At 50.4% G+C, this 14,574-nt stretch overlaps 1 protein-coding gene across 4 annotated transcripts in view; it reads left to right on the plus strand.

Annotated features, from left to right (window-relative positions):
- Positions 1-1,853: 1,853 nt before the first annotated feature.
- Positions 1,854-14,574, plus strand: part of LOC106731227 (transport and Golgi organization protein 1 homolog) — a 48,395-nt gene continuing 35,674 nt past the window's right edge. The window contains exons 1-6 of one of the 4 annotated variants that reach the window (XR_004325136.1): positions 3,006-3,982; positions 9,867-10,061; positions 11,893-11,992; positions 12,701-12,830; positions 13,413-13,535; positions 13,977-14,110. The gene's annotated coding sequence lies outside the window, so the exon portion shown is untranslated. Of the gene's footprint in view, positions 1,977-2,790; positions 2,927-3,005; positions 3,983-9,866; positions 10,062-11,892; positions 11,993-12,700; positions 12,831-13,412; positions 13,536-13,976; positions 14,111-14,574 lie in introns of those variants that run through there. The other 3 variants (XR_004325135.1, XR_004325138.1, XR_004325137.1) reach the window with 3 other exon arrangements.

A 14,574-nucleotide genomic window follows, 5' to 3' on the forward strand; every position in this document is an offset into this window, starting at 1 on the left:
TTGTTGAGTCCAATCAACAATTTTTCCTTTCTTCTGTTACTGATCCATTTTTGTTTTTAATGCTTGCTGTTCTAATTCATTAAAAAAAATCACAACATGTTTTTGAGGCTATTTAGTTGATCTTGGAGTAATTGAGTTACACTTTTTTCTTTTTGAAGAGAGGAAATTGGGAGAGGGACTTTTAATTACCTGCAATGTGTTGATTTTCAGTCTGTCCCTCTGCTAGCAGATCTGTATGGATGAGGACTGATGGGCACTGCTTCCAGGTGTGTTTCCTGTGGACAGGTATCTGTTCATTGTGTTGAGAGTCCTGTCTCTGGAAGTTCTTCCCAGTGGGCAGCAAAAGATGTGAGTGATGTGGGGAGCTGCTCTGTGTATCACCTGTGCCCCCGTGTTTCCAGGGTCCCAGGAGTCTCCTGCCCCTCCTCACCAAAGGCGGGTCCTCACCACCTACATTCCTCTCTCCCTCAGCGCCTTCCCATCCTGCTCCCTGCAGTACTCAGTCCTTCTCCGTAGTGTTTGGACCCCCTAGGACCCTTTCTGCATTTTTTCTTTCTCTGGAATCTTGGGGTATTTTTACTTCCATCCATGGGAAAGACCTTTACCCAAAAAAGTCCCTTGTCTCCTTTGGGACGGCTTTTCAGGACTTCTGTCTGCCAGGGCTTGACAGAGGAGCTCAGGGAGGACTCTTTCTAGATAATGCACTACAGGCAATTTGAAGAGTGGAATAGTCTTTGTTTCTAAGGATACTGTGTGATCCGTTTGTTTTTCTTCTGATCTGTATACACTTCAGAACCACTATGACTTCACTCTGATGTGCCCTGAAAACTAAATTCTGAGCCTAACTTTACTCTAAGAGTTTTACCAACAGGCCTAATGTGACTGCCTCAAGAGAGTGAAGTTCCCCCAAAGTGAAATTAAGAAAAACACAGAAGGACAATTCTTTAAGAAAGGTCATCTGATTTGGTATTATAATCACTAGTACATAAACCATGTAAACATTTTGTTGATCTCAATATAACTAGTGATTTAACAGAAATGAAAGTAAGAAAAATGAATTTATGACAAGAATAAATAACACCTTATTATATTTATGAGTTTAGTAGTAATTTATGAGTCATACATGTCTTTATTTTATTATCCTACTAAGGATCTCTGGACAATCAAGCTGCCCAGTGAAAAGTAGAACCAGCCATCTTTTATATTGTGCCAACTTTAACTTTCTAAGAATCATGATTTTATATCTACATTGTTTATATACAAGTATATTTCCCAAGGTATTAGGATAAAGGCTATTTATGGGACAAACACTGGGTACAGGTATAATTCTTAAAGGTGTAGAACATGAAACACTTGCAACTTGATCTGTGCTCTGCAAATGTAATGGGGATTTAAGTTCAGACCGAGCATGTAATTTAGTGCCCAAACCAGATGCTTCTGGGAACGAAGTGTGATTGACAGTGGCATTAAAGTCATGTAAACTGGGATTATCACTATCCTGACTGACATACCATGCTTGTCTCACATCAGGACGAACCTTTCCATTCCCAGAATGCCGGCACGGAGGCCCTTGGGTGCCTCGAGACACCCGCTTTCCCGCGCCTTACCCGCCGTTCCCTACGCAACACTTGGTGGGCCCGGGGGTGCACGCGCTCCACAGGTCGTGCCTACCAAGCGGGCTGGGCGGCCAGAATGATTGCACGTGCCGGGGTAACGGGTCCGAGGCCTGGCGCTCCCGCAGGCGCGAGCCCCGCCCCTCTCAGGAGGCCTCGCGCTGGCCACCCTTTCTGTGCGCCACGCGCGGTGCCTCCCCCAGGCGACCAGTACGCAGGCGCAAGGCATGAAGCCCGCCGGGACAAGGAGCTCCCATTGGTCAGAGCAGCGGCAGCGGCGAGGATTCCTGGGCCAGCTGACTGAGGAGCGGTTGGGTCTTTTTCCTGGGCACCTGCTGCAGGGAGTGCCCGAAGCTGTCTCCGGTGAGTAAGGTGTGAGCCACCGGGCCAAAGCTACGCGGGGACCGGCGCGAGATGGGGGAGCCATTGGTGTTGGGGTGACGAGTGCTTCGGCGAGACAGACAGCTGGGGCGCCTGGAGGGCGCCTGGGGGCGGGGCAGGGAACCATGGGCAGCCTTGCGCGAGGCCCTGGCACCCGAGGCCCCCTGGGGTATGGGAGCTAGGACCAAGCCGGGCTTCGCGGAGAGGTAACATACTCAACTTGGCCTCGCGAGCCGGGGTGGGGGGGGGCAGGGGGGGGGAGCGAGGAAACCCGGGAGGAAGCGCTGGCTGCCGAGGGGCTCCGCGCTCCGCTTAGGTTAGGCACGTCGAAGGGATGAGGGCAGCAGGTGATCGGCGACTTTGGCCGTCAGCTTTTCAGTCGCACGGCCAGGGGTCTTCACCGCTGCCACCTCTCCGACCTGCTCAAGGTTTTTTGCACTCTGGGGCTTTATGGCTGGCGCCTGCGCACTGCGCGCCACTGTAGGCACTGCGCACGAGGGGCGGCGTTCATGCGTCGGCAACCTCGGGCGTCTCCTAGCCCCCGCTTTCCCGTGCCTTACCCGCCGTTCCCCACGCCACAGTTGGTGGCCCGGGGGGTGCGCGCGCTCCCCAGGTCCTGATTGCCAAGCGGGCTGGGAGGCCAGCGTGATGCGCGTGCCGGTGTAACGGGTCCGAGGCCTGGCGCTCCCACCGGCGCGAGCCCCGCCCCTCTCCTCTCCGGAGGCCTCGCGGTGGTCACCAATTCTGTGCACCGCGAGCGGTGCCTCCCCGCGCGACCACTGCGCAGGCGCCATCCATAAAGCCTGTCTGGGCAAGGGGCTCCCGTTGGTCAGAGCGGCGGCAGCGGCGAGGATCCCTGGGCCGGCTGACTGACGAGCGGTTGGGCCTTGTTCCTGGGCACCTGCTGCACGGAGCGCCCGAGGATGTCTCCGGTGAGGAAGGTGCAAGCCAGCGGGCCAAAGCCACGCGGGGTCCGGCGCGGAACGTGGGAGCCATTGGGGTTGGGGGGTACGAGTGCTGCGCGGCGAGAGGGACAGCTGGGGCGCCTGGAGGGCGGCTGGGGCGTGGCAGGGACCCAGGGGCAGACTTGCTTGGGGAGCCGGCATCCGAGCCCCCGTGGGTATGGGAGCGAGCACCAAGCCGGGCTTCGCGGAGAGGACACATTGTCAGCTTCGCCTTGCGCGTCGGGGGGGCGGGGTGGGAGCGAGGAAACCCGGGAGGAAGCGCCGGCTGCCGAGGGGCTCCGCGCTCCGCTTAGATTAGGCACCGCGAAGGGATGAGGGCAGCAGGTGATTGGCGACTTTGGAGGTCGCTTTTCAGTCCGCCTGGCCAGGGGTATTCACCGCTGCCGCCGCTCCGACCTGCTCAAAGTTTTTTGCAGTCTGAGGCCTTATGGCTGGTGCCTGCGCACTGCGCGCCACTGTAAGCGCCGCGCACCGGTTGCGGCCTTCACGCGGCGTCATCCTCGGGCGTCTGGAAACCCCCGCTTTCCCGTGCCTTACCCGCCGTTTTCGACGCAACAGTAGGTGGCCTGGGATGTGCGCGCGCTCCCCAGGTCCTTAGTGCCAAGCGGGCTGGGCGGTCAACATGATGCGCGTGCCGGGGTAACAGGTCCGAGGTTTGGCGCTCCCGCAGACGCGATCCCCGCCCCTCTCCTCTCCGGAGTCCTAGCGCTGGCCACCGCTGCTGTGCGCCGCTCGTGGTGCCACCCTGCGCTCCCAGCGCACAGGCGCCATCCATAAAGCCGGCCGGGGCAAGGAGCTCCCATTGGTCAGAGCAGTGGCAGCGGCGAGGATCCCTGGGTCGCCTGATTGAAGAGCGGTTGGGCCTTGTTCCTGGTCACCTGCTGAACTGGAGTTCCTGAGGCTGTCTTCGCTGAAGAAGGTGCGAGCTGTCGGGCCGAAGCCACGTGGGAGTCACTGGGGGTTGGAGGAAAGAGGACTGCGCAGTCAGACGGACATCTGGGGCTCCTCGACGGCTAGTTAGAGGTAAGGTACACAGATGTAGCCTTGCGGGAGGTTCCCAAGGGTGCGGGAGCAAGCACCGAGCGTGGCTTTGAGGAGATGTGAAATTCTTCTCTTGGCCAGGCAAGCTGAGGGACCCGCGGACACCCGGGAGGGGGCGCTGTTTGGCAAGGGGCTGCGCACCCCACTCAGGCTAGGCACCGCAAGGGGATGGTAGTGGCAGCAAACTGCACCCCATTTCTCTGCCCAGCGCAGGCGGGTAGACCGACCGTCTCTGGGAATGGATGGAAGGCGCCGGGAGCCTGGGTTGCGCGTAGAGGGCGCGGAGTGCGCAGAGGGTGGAGGGCGCGGCTGGGAGGCGGGAGGTGTCATTCGTGCAGGGTTTGACGTCCGTGGCTACCAGGGGACTGATGGATTGCACCGGGTAGGTGGCCACGAGTTCTCCAAGTGGAAGGGGAGCCTGGAGGCTTTTTTTAGGAGCGGTTGCTGAGCGAGGCTAAGGATTCTATTAGAAACTTCCCCTGGAAGCTGTTGCCATTCTGGCCTGGCTGTCTAAGGGCAGCTGGAAGATGTAATTATTACAGTCTTCCCAGTGACGGGTAGAGGCGGCAGACATGGTGGCCCCGTGCCGGGCCAGGGGAGTGCCTGGCTCCTGGCACCCCAGTTGGGCGTGCTGCGTGGAAAGAGATGGAGCGGAGTACATGGGATTCGGTGGAGACTGGGAAAGAGTCGGGGTTGGAGAGGGGCAACAGGGCGGAGTGCCCCGGGGCCTAACCGGTTTGCAGGGGGAGAACAGCGAGAACCAGCCCCCGGGGTCGACTTGCGTCAGAAACTCAGGAGCGTCTCCCTTGGCTCGCTCTCTCCTCCCTAAAGTATTCTGGCCAACTGCGTGTCGCTTCCCCCATGAATGGCGACTTGGCAGGTCTCCGGATTCGGGACTTAACTCCGCTACTGTCTCCAATGGAGCAAAAATAAAGTTGTCTGCAAGAATTTGTTCTTGTGCTGTGGGTGGTTTTGGAGCCGGAAATGTAAAGCTCACCTGGGTTTTCTGTTGTCTGCGGAGGACTTCAGACAATGGCTTTCCTGAGGGGCCTCAGCCCCGGGAGTCTTGGGACTTTGCTCACAGTAACGATGCGTCCTGGTGGACAGTGTGTCTGATTGTAACTCGCAGGCCTGGTGATCTGTGACTTCAAGAGGATTCTGATTTGCAGATGTCAATTAATTGTGCTAGGTATTAGAAAATCCCCTGGCGTCTCAGCATGGCCTGAAGGAGCCCAAGAGCCCCATCCAAAAGGAGTCTTTCATTCCCTCAAAGCTAACACCACAGAACCCTTTCCCCTTTCCCACACCTTGGAAGGAACAGCCTTTTAATTTGAGGTTATTGTACATTAAAAACACCATGTTCACTTTACGTCCTTTGTATTCTCTGCAGAAGATAATAGGTAACCAAAGCAAAAAATGATGAAATGATGAAAAAGTCGTTTTTGGCAGGTCAGGTTGTTACCATGGTGTTTTAAAAAATGTCATTAATTAGGATTTCCAGTAGCCAAATTGTCTGGTACAGGCAGCTGGGTGACTGTTACTTTCTCATGGCTTGGAAGGGACTGACTTAGAATATTTTACACCCCACATCTGGCAACATGACCAGCAGGCTGTGGGGAATACTCTGCCCAGGCACATCTGGGCTGGGAGGGCTGTGGACCTACTGAATGGGAACAGCATGAAACACTGCAGTCCTGGAGCACACGGCCCCTTTCCCCCACCACCTCGAGTTCGTCCCAGGTCAGGAGTTCCACACGTGGGGCCTTGATTCTCCCTGAACACCTGTCAAGGAAGGCTGCTTTGTGTCTGTGAGCCCCTTTTCCCTCTTCTGGCCTCCCCTCACTAACTTCTCTGCTCTTGGTTAAGAAGTCTGTAGGTGTTCATTGACTTACCCCAGTGATCAGGGTTAGCTTCAAGAGCACAGTGAATTCTTTATCAGATCATACAAAGTGATGACATAATTGGAGGTTTCTCACCACAAAGATACTTTCTGAAATATGACATCTAAGTCAGCTTTCAATGCTGTTAATCATTTTCTCCCTTTCCTTCCAAAGAGCTTTGTTTGCACTTATAGTATAGCTGTCCTAAGTGGTGCTGCTGGAGACAGAAATAAACACGGGTTTATTTAGCAATGTTTTTGTGAGCTTTAGGTTTCCTCAGTTGTAAATGAATTAATAACAAAGTGTTTATTTTAATTGAGTTCAGATTACTTTGCATGATTTCTCTCCGGTGATGTAAATGTCCTCCTGTGGCAATCTGTTGCTTCTCTTATTTTTGTCTACTTCATTTTTGAAATTGGCGGAAATTTCACACGTAATATAAAAGAAAAAAGCACTTTGCCAAATTTGAGTCACATTGGATTCTGAACACCCAGAATCCAACCAATTCTGAAACTAAATTCTAATATTTTAAAGATTGTTAGAGGATTTGTCTGTGGTTTTAACAGAGCATCTCCCATCATGTGCCTGCACAATGAGATTGAAGAAATGCTATAATCCTTTTATATTTGAGAAAGAACTTCATGGTTTCTCAGTTTTCCAAGGAGTTGAATGATACATTGATTATAGATTTTAAAGGGAAATTAATTAAATGTATTATTTATCGACCCTTGGAATGGATATGCCATGGTCATTCACTGGACACAATAAAAATAACTACGATTCATCATTTTGGCCAGATGGAAGTCATATTTCAAGCATTGCCACATGTTGGTTATAAAAGATTTATGGGCCACCAAACAGGAAGTTAGCAGGCAAAGCATTTTCTGTGGTTAAGAATCATTCTGATCAACCACAGGTTTATGTATAAGTTGTTTTTATTCAATAACCATCTTCCCAGCTGATTGCCAGCTTTTCAAGTAGGTGCCGTTGTCTTCGGTCACAAAGCCTGTTCTGGGTGACTTTATGTTTATTCACGACAAATGCACTGGTTTCTGGGAGCTAAGCTGTGGGCCTCGGGTGGATGGTGGGGATGTGGGGGTGCAGACTCCTCTTTAACTCCTGCACCTGCTGTCAGAAGGGCGGTTACATTTACTGCACGAGTCCCTTCCAGGGCTTAACACCAGCTACAAACAACAGGTTTGAGTCGGTGTTGCTCTCCTGGGAAAGCCAGTGGGAGTCCACGTGCAAGCCAGCTCTTCTTTTTTCTGTGTGGTCTGTGCACTGGCCTGACCTGTGATAAGACAGTCAGTCAGGCAGCCCCTCGAGGGGTCCCCCACTCTCAGCCCCCCATCAGGGGGATGCCCGTTTCTGGCTGTTCCCACACTTCCCACAAGGAGCTTCAGTTGGGTGGCTCTCAGGGACCACGTCTCCGGATTTGGCGCTGATGGTTTCCATGCTGGGGTGGACTGTGTGTGTTCTTGAAGGCTCCGTCTTCCTTGGAGGGTCTCCAAGGAGTTGAGCTCACCGGTCCGATTAGGACAGCTTCTGTGACCTGTGCCATCCGGCCTCCCAGGACAGCTGCATGGGGATTTCTCTGGAGAGCCGGCCTGGCCCACTTTTAGGATCTGGCTGTGGTGAGCCCAGTCTTTGCTTGAGGGTGGGTCCTAGTGGGCTCAGGAAGTCAGGACCCCACCCCTCGCTCAGGAGTGGCATTTCTTTGTAGCCAAGAATGGTACCTCCCTTTGAGGGAAGTTTAGGAAGTAAATCTGAAGGATGTAGGGCCATCACTGCACAGCCTCTGAGGGTGGGGCGGGGTGGCCAGTCTGGAAAGGAAACCAGTACCCAGGGCAGCAGGGGTTCTACAGCTTTATAAAGCAACCAGATGGCACCTCTGAGTCTTCAGTTCATCCACTGGCTTGTTCTCTAGTGATACTTTATTAAGAGTCATGGCAGGCACTCAGTTAAAAAAAAAAACCTTTTGCATATAACTAGTCCCAGCAATTTCACTTCTGGGAATGTATCCTGAGGAAATAATCATGAATTTACAGAAAATTAGCTAAACAGATGTTCACTCCAATTTTGTTTCACAGTAAAATATTGGAAGCTAGCAATGACTGAGATTGGACAAGTTCATTATGATACAGCAGTTTGAAAAAAGATACACATCCATTACAAAGACGAAAGTGCAGTATTTGATGCTACAGAAAGGTGTTCCTATTACACAAAGTGGAGGAAGCAGGTTGTAAAATAGGATGCACAGTGTGGTCCCCTTTCCCTGAAGCTGCTGAGCAGAGGGCAGTCTGGGAGGACCCCCGGGGCCACGGAGTGAGGGGCTGTTCATCCAGTGGCATCTGCACCTTGCTGGGGTGGGGGGCCTCTCTCTGGGCCATTCCCTGAGCTGCCACCTGGGAGGCCTGGTGTCAGGCCTTTGCATGGGCCTCACCAGCCCACGTGTGCTCCCCAGACATTGAGGGTCACTCCCCATGTGGCACTTCCTCAGTGAGTGGACTCCATCACTCCCCTACCTCCCTACCTCCCAGTTGCTGGCCAGTGTATTACAGGATTTACTCCTTACATGTGGGTGTCTGGTCCCCAGTTCTGCTGGTGTGACTGGCATCTCCTGAGCTCTTACTCCGTGTCACGTGCCCTGTGGAGTGTGGCATGTGCACTGGCTTGTTCGTGGCACCACCCCTGTGAGGCCAGCCCCTTGGAAGAGGGGCCAGACCAGGAGGAGGGGCAGTCCTGCGTGGGGTCTTGCCCAGCTGGATCTGTAGCTGTTGTCCCCAGGGCCCCTGGCTGCAGTGTGCTGTGTCTGGGTCAGGGCAGGGTGCCGGCCCGGGGACCCAGGTGCAGTGCTTGCTCAGCAAGTGGACAGAATCAAAGTACCAACACTCCTTATCCAGGGGTGCCGAGCCTGGAGGTGGTTTGGTTTCTTTTTCCTTTTTTTCTATTTGCATCAGAATGTTTGGCCTCAGGTCACAGAAAGTCCCAGACAAAGTGGCCTCACCAGGACTGTCTGTTAACTCCTAGTGAGGCTGGGGCAGAATATGCGAGAACCCCAGTTCTCCTCGCCTCCCTGCTCTGCGGCCCTCGCAGTGGTGGCTTGACCCCCCACATTGCAGAGGGCCATCACCATTCAAAGCCATCACTCTAAGTTGTGACAACTGGTGGAACGGGGACTTGTCCCTCCCTGAGGTCCCCAAGCTGCCATATCAGACCCTCTGGAGCATGTGTGCGGAAACAGAGCACAAGTTGTCCTCAGCTCAGGTCAAGTTGGGAGGTCTTCTTGGTCCCTTGAGGGGTCGTTCTGTAACCAGGCTCTTCCTGCCTGGTGGCTTTGCCACTGTCACCCTCATCCAGCCCAGAGTAGGGCGAGCTGGGGGCCACGTGGGCTCTTCTGGTCCAGCTCCCTTGGCCTCTGTCCCGTGCGCACTGGCCTCAAGGCCTCAAGGGAGGCAGGGAAGAAGCAGAAGGGGTTTGTGATGGGCTGTTTCTGTGAAGCCCTCCTGGTATTGTTTTTGGAGTGAAGACACCTCACCTGGAGGTTCCTCAGGAGTGTTTCCCTCCTGCCCCATCATGCTGGACCAGGTGTAGCAGGAAGGATGGGACCATCGTTGGGGTTTAGATTAATCTTAAGGCATCTTTGGGCCGAGCTGTGTCTGGTGCCCCGAGGCCATGAGGAGGAGGCCCAGCCCTGGGGACCAAGCTCACTCCTCTTAGAAATCAGGAGTGGGTGGCTATTTGGTTATTTACCAACAGTGTTTAGTACGTGGCTGTTCTGGATTTATAAATTGCTTAGGGCATGTAACACTTGTGTAATTTAATGTCTTAAAGGAACCTTTATGCATCATCTGTCTGGTAAAGATTTCAAAGGTACTGTAAAGTGAATAGGACAGAAGCACCCGCTGAACCCAGTGTTGCGAGTCCCCCTTTGATCCATCAATCACATGGTTATCATCTGATGGATTCGCATGTCTGTCCATCAGGATTCTCTCCTCACAACTCCTAGAAACTCCAGCTAATGCTAGTACCGCAGAATCCACCGGAAGGACACGGACCAGCCTCCGTCCTGAGGGAAGGTTGGAGCCCCCGTGGCAGGTCCTGCGGGAGCCTCTCCACACTCCGTCCCGGCCTTGCTGTAACAGGTTGAGTGTCCACGGGCTGCTCTCTTCCACCCTGAGGTGTGCAGGGCACCGGGGTGGGGGTGGCGCTGGGTTGGGCAGACCTACCCAGTCTTGTTCTGAGGCCCCAGGGGACAACCCATGCCTGGCCTTGCCCCAGGAGAACACTGGAGTGCAGCCTCGGGGGAGGGCGAAAGACACCAGGTCTGAGGTCATCCTACAGCGTGTCTGGTACTGCTAAGACGGATGCCGCGTAGACAGGCGGGTGAGACCAGGGTCCGTGGGACTGAAGTGCAGGGGTGTCCTCGGAGACCACTCAGACTGTGACTGTGGGCATGCGCACGCTATTCTCAGGCACTCTCAGCCACTGTCCCTCCTTCACAGTTCCCTTTATTCTAGGTCTAGGGTGTGCTTTGCAGAGTATTCAGTGTTTTCCCAGAAAGCCAGAATAGGCAGAACCCAGAGGTCAGTGTCTTATTATTGGACTTGGTAAGGCATTCCCTTGGCTCCCGGATCTTCTGTTTGACATGTTTACTCCACCTTTGGAAGCTTGTCTCCTTTGTTTTCCCAGCCCACCCCATTTAACAGAGAGCCCTTGTCCACTTTACCTTGCTTGCTTTAGTTGTGTGTCCTTGAACCTTCTCCAGCTTTGCCTTTATGAGACGTGTGACTAGAACCACACCTGTTCCCCTGGGGTCAGGAAGCACCAGGATTTTACACAGACAGGGTGATGCTTTCTGATTTATTCCAAATGCCTCTGTTGATGAGGGCCAGCAATTTGTCGATTTTTTTGGTCATATTTTCTCAATTAGCCTGAGAGAGTGATGAGTTACTCACTTTTAATCATTTGACTTGCTGAGCTCCACCAAATGTTCATACCTGTTACCATGCTCGAATATTAGCAGAGGTGGATGCTGGCAGTGGTTACAGGTCTCTCTACTGCACAGTAAGTGGTTTAGCTGAATCAGCGCCCCTTCTGTCCCCAGTGTGACTTGTGAGTTGCCCTGTTGCAGTTTCCATGGAACTAGACTTAGGTAGTATGATATACTTGGATTGAGGATCTGTCTTACAGGTTATCAGTAATAAACTAAAGACCAACAGTGATCAGCTGGCTTTTATATAAAAGAAGACACATTTGATGGATTGATATTTTAATAGCAGAAACAGAACTTTTGTCTGTGTCAGGCCATATTTAGGCAAAGCTTGTCCTCAGCATTTCTGTTGTTGGTGATACTGACCCTCCAACTGTGGCCCTGTGTCTCTCTTACTGTCTCTCAGCTGTTTATTGTAATTAGATGGCATCTCATAAACTTATTCTGTGTAGTACGTTAGGTGACAATCCTTTAAGATTTGTTATTCTTGGGCATATTTGCTTTTTACTGCTAGTCCAAGGAATAATCAAAGTGACAACCCCCTGGCGCTGGAATGATTTTGGAGAGTTGGATGGGAGAAGTAGGCGCACGCCCTTCTGCTTCCTCGTGAGGCTACTTCTGCTAAGTGGATGCTCTCAGATTTGTTAAGTAACAAATATATCGATGCTTTGCTCTCATAACCTCACATACTAATTTTTTCTAGTTTTTTTTTTAATTGAAGTACAGTCAGTTACAATGTGTCAATTTCTGGTGTACAGCATAATGTCCCAGTCATTCATATATAATATATAAACACACATATATACACACACACATATATTCATTTTTATACTCTTTCATTAAAGGTTATTACAAGGTATTGAGTATAGTTCCTTGTGCTATACACAACAGATTTGTTTTTTATCTAGTTTTAACATTTGCAAATCTCAAATTTCAAAATTTATTAAGTTTGTCCAAATTATCCTCACTCGTCGTGAGGATGAGTTCAGTGATTCACTGAGGTTTTCTCTGAAACTCAGGCTGCTCGAGTGGACGGTTCTCAGTGGGAAACCTCTGGACTGTGCTAGTGCATCCAGCCCTCCGCGTGTGCACCCGCTGTAGGCAGCCTGCCATTTTCAGGTGATTTTATTTCCTATGGCATAAACATCTGAATTCAGTAGGCTGTTAACAAAGTATCTAAGTTTTCTTTCAACAAGTTAGCTAGATGGCCTTAAGCAGTGAATTAAAACAAACAAAAACCTTCAAACTCTAATCCGAGGATATTGAAAATGCTTCATACCAGCAGGCTGGAGTCAGCGCAGTTCTGCACTGAGTGTGGCCCCGCAGGGGGTCCTGTCACACAGTCCGCACAGCTAATGCTGGTCGAGGGTCAGTTTTGGAGGGGGAAACCAAAAAGCTTTAGATCTTTTACTGAATCACTTTAATGTGCTTCTAAAGCAAATAAAAACCATTTGTAAAAAGGTGGGAATAATACCAAATGGCCTGTACTATCATGCAGCTCTTCGCTGTCTTCAAGTTACTTTGCAGCTCACTTAGGACTAATGCCTTTTTGGAGAAGAGATCTGTGAGATGTGTTTTGGATAAAATTCTGCAGTCCTGGCTACTTGCCTTGCCAGTTGAAATATATTTTCAAAAATCCTTTTTATGATTTCAGGTACATAGTTTACATGTAAAATGATACCCTAAGATATATTTTACAGTTTCACAGCGGGACATGTTTCCAGATCTTGGCAAAGGTCTCAAACAACTCCCCCGTAGAAAGAGCTTTTTCTAACAGACAAGTGAGGTGGAGAGAGCAAAGCTGACACTTACCCTGTTTTTCTCCAGACAAGGATAAGCGGACAACAGAACAGTGTGGTCCTGCAGAAGCTGAAGCCTGATGCTCCTTACACCATCACCCTGTCCTCCCTGTGTCCTGATGCGGATGGAGGTCTGATGATGGGAAGATGCAAGACCAGTAAGTGAACCTGGACTCCTGCGGCTTTTTTAGTAATCATCATGGGGATGGAATCATGTCTTCCACTGTAAACACTGGGGTGACACAGGGTTTTGCTAAGCTTTTAAAATGCATGTTAGTAATGCTTTTCATTGTTTTTGTTTGTTTTGTCTTATGAGAGGGTAGTAGTAAGATTTTATTTTTTAATGGAGGTACTGGGAATTGAACCAAAGACCTCGTGCATTTTAAGTACACCCTCTACCCCTGAACTATACCCTCCCCCCAAGATCTTAATTGTTTTTAATATCCTTACTGGACTTACCTGTCTCTGGTCTTGGAGAAAGGTGTTTATTACTTTCTGGGATAACACAGACAAAAAAACAAACTATGCTCTGGGGCCAAAATACCTTGTGAAGGGATGAGACATGACCCAGATGATCACAGACCTTTTTTCCTTTATTCACTACTTTAGCAGGTATTTGTGGGGTGCCTACTACAGGGGTCCTGCTGTGTTCTAGGGTTCCTGGGACCCCTCAGTAAACCTGGGCTTCATGTGTGCTGGGTTGTCAGATCACACGTGATGTGCTTTCTGTGTCCTTTCAGAACCTTTGAGTACCGTGAGGAACTACAGAGTGCATGACCCTGCCACCAGCACTTTGAACGTTCGCTGGGACCACGTGGAGGGAAATCCTGATCACTACAAGCTCTTCTGTGCACCAACAGCAGGTGATCTGCCAAGAAACTGGTCATTATTTCCTGTAGGGAAAAGTGCATGTTAGTTTCAGCTGTAGCTTGCAAAGTGGAGATCAAGAGTTAACCAATTCACCACAGTGCTGAAGGAATTCATTCATGTTCCTTCAGTAGAACTTGACAGAGGGTAGTCGGTTGGGGCCTTAGAGCCTGGGCGATGGAAGCTTCTGGGGGATTGGGGCTGGAGGATTGAATCATTCCAGGGACTTTTCAAGAAGGTGTGAGGGCATGTGCAGAGAAGTGTTCATCAACTCTTATAACAATTTGTATGGTGGCATGTCCTTAGGTCCCAATATTATAGAACCTCCTTCTTGACTTGGTCTTGGGTTAAAATGTTTTGAGTATTTTATTGTTTGAAGTATTATGTCTTGTACAAGTTTTTCAAATCAAGTCCTTTCATTTTATTAAAATCCTTAGGTGCCAATCCCTGGGAACACGAATTATGCTGTTCTTAGGAATCTGCAGCCGGATGCCCCATACACTGTTACAGTGGTTCCCGTTTATCCTGAGGGCGATGGAGGGCATACACCAGACAAGAGAAGGACATGGAAGTAAGAAGGCCGACAAATTTAGCTTTTTCATGATGCATTTTGCTTTTTAGTATAAAGGCCATATAAGCCTGTTAAAGAAAATTTGGGAAATTCATAATGATGGAAGAAAAATGTAACAATTGCCCATAGTTTACCTACCAACTCCCATCAGTTGTTAATATCTTCGTGTATGAAATCAAAAATGTATAATGGCATTCTTCTGAAATGATAAGTTCAGGATTTATAAATGCGTATACAGTTATCAGTATTCTCTGTCACTGACAAAAGTTCATGAGTTTTGCTTTGTGCTCGATAAATTTGTGTGAAGCAGTTTTGTCACTGGCTTTCAGTGTAAGTTTTTGAAATCTGTTGGTCACGTTGCTTGATAGCACATTTCTCTGCTGCTGAAGTGCATTTTGGCGTTGAAAACCCGTGTGCTTTCATTTGCTGTTAATATGTTGAGAAACTAGTTTATTGTGGTTTTA

Source organism: Camelus ferus, chromosome 13 (genome assembly GCF_009834535.1).
Source record: "Camelus ferus isolate YT-003-E chromosome 13, BCGSAC_Cfer_1.0, whole genome shotgun sequence".
Classification (NCBI taxonomy): Eukaryota; Metazoa; Chordata; class Mammalia; order Artiodactyla; family Camelidae; genus Camelus; species Camelus ferus.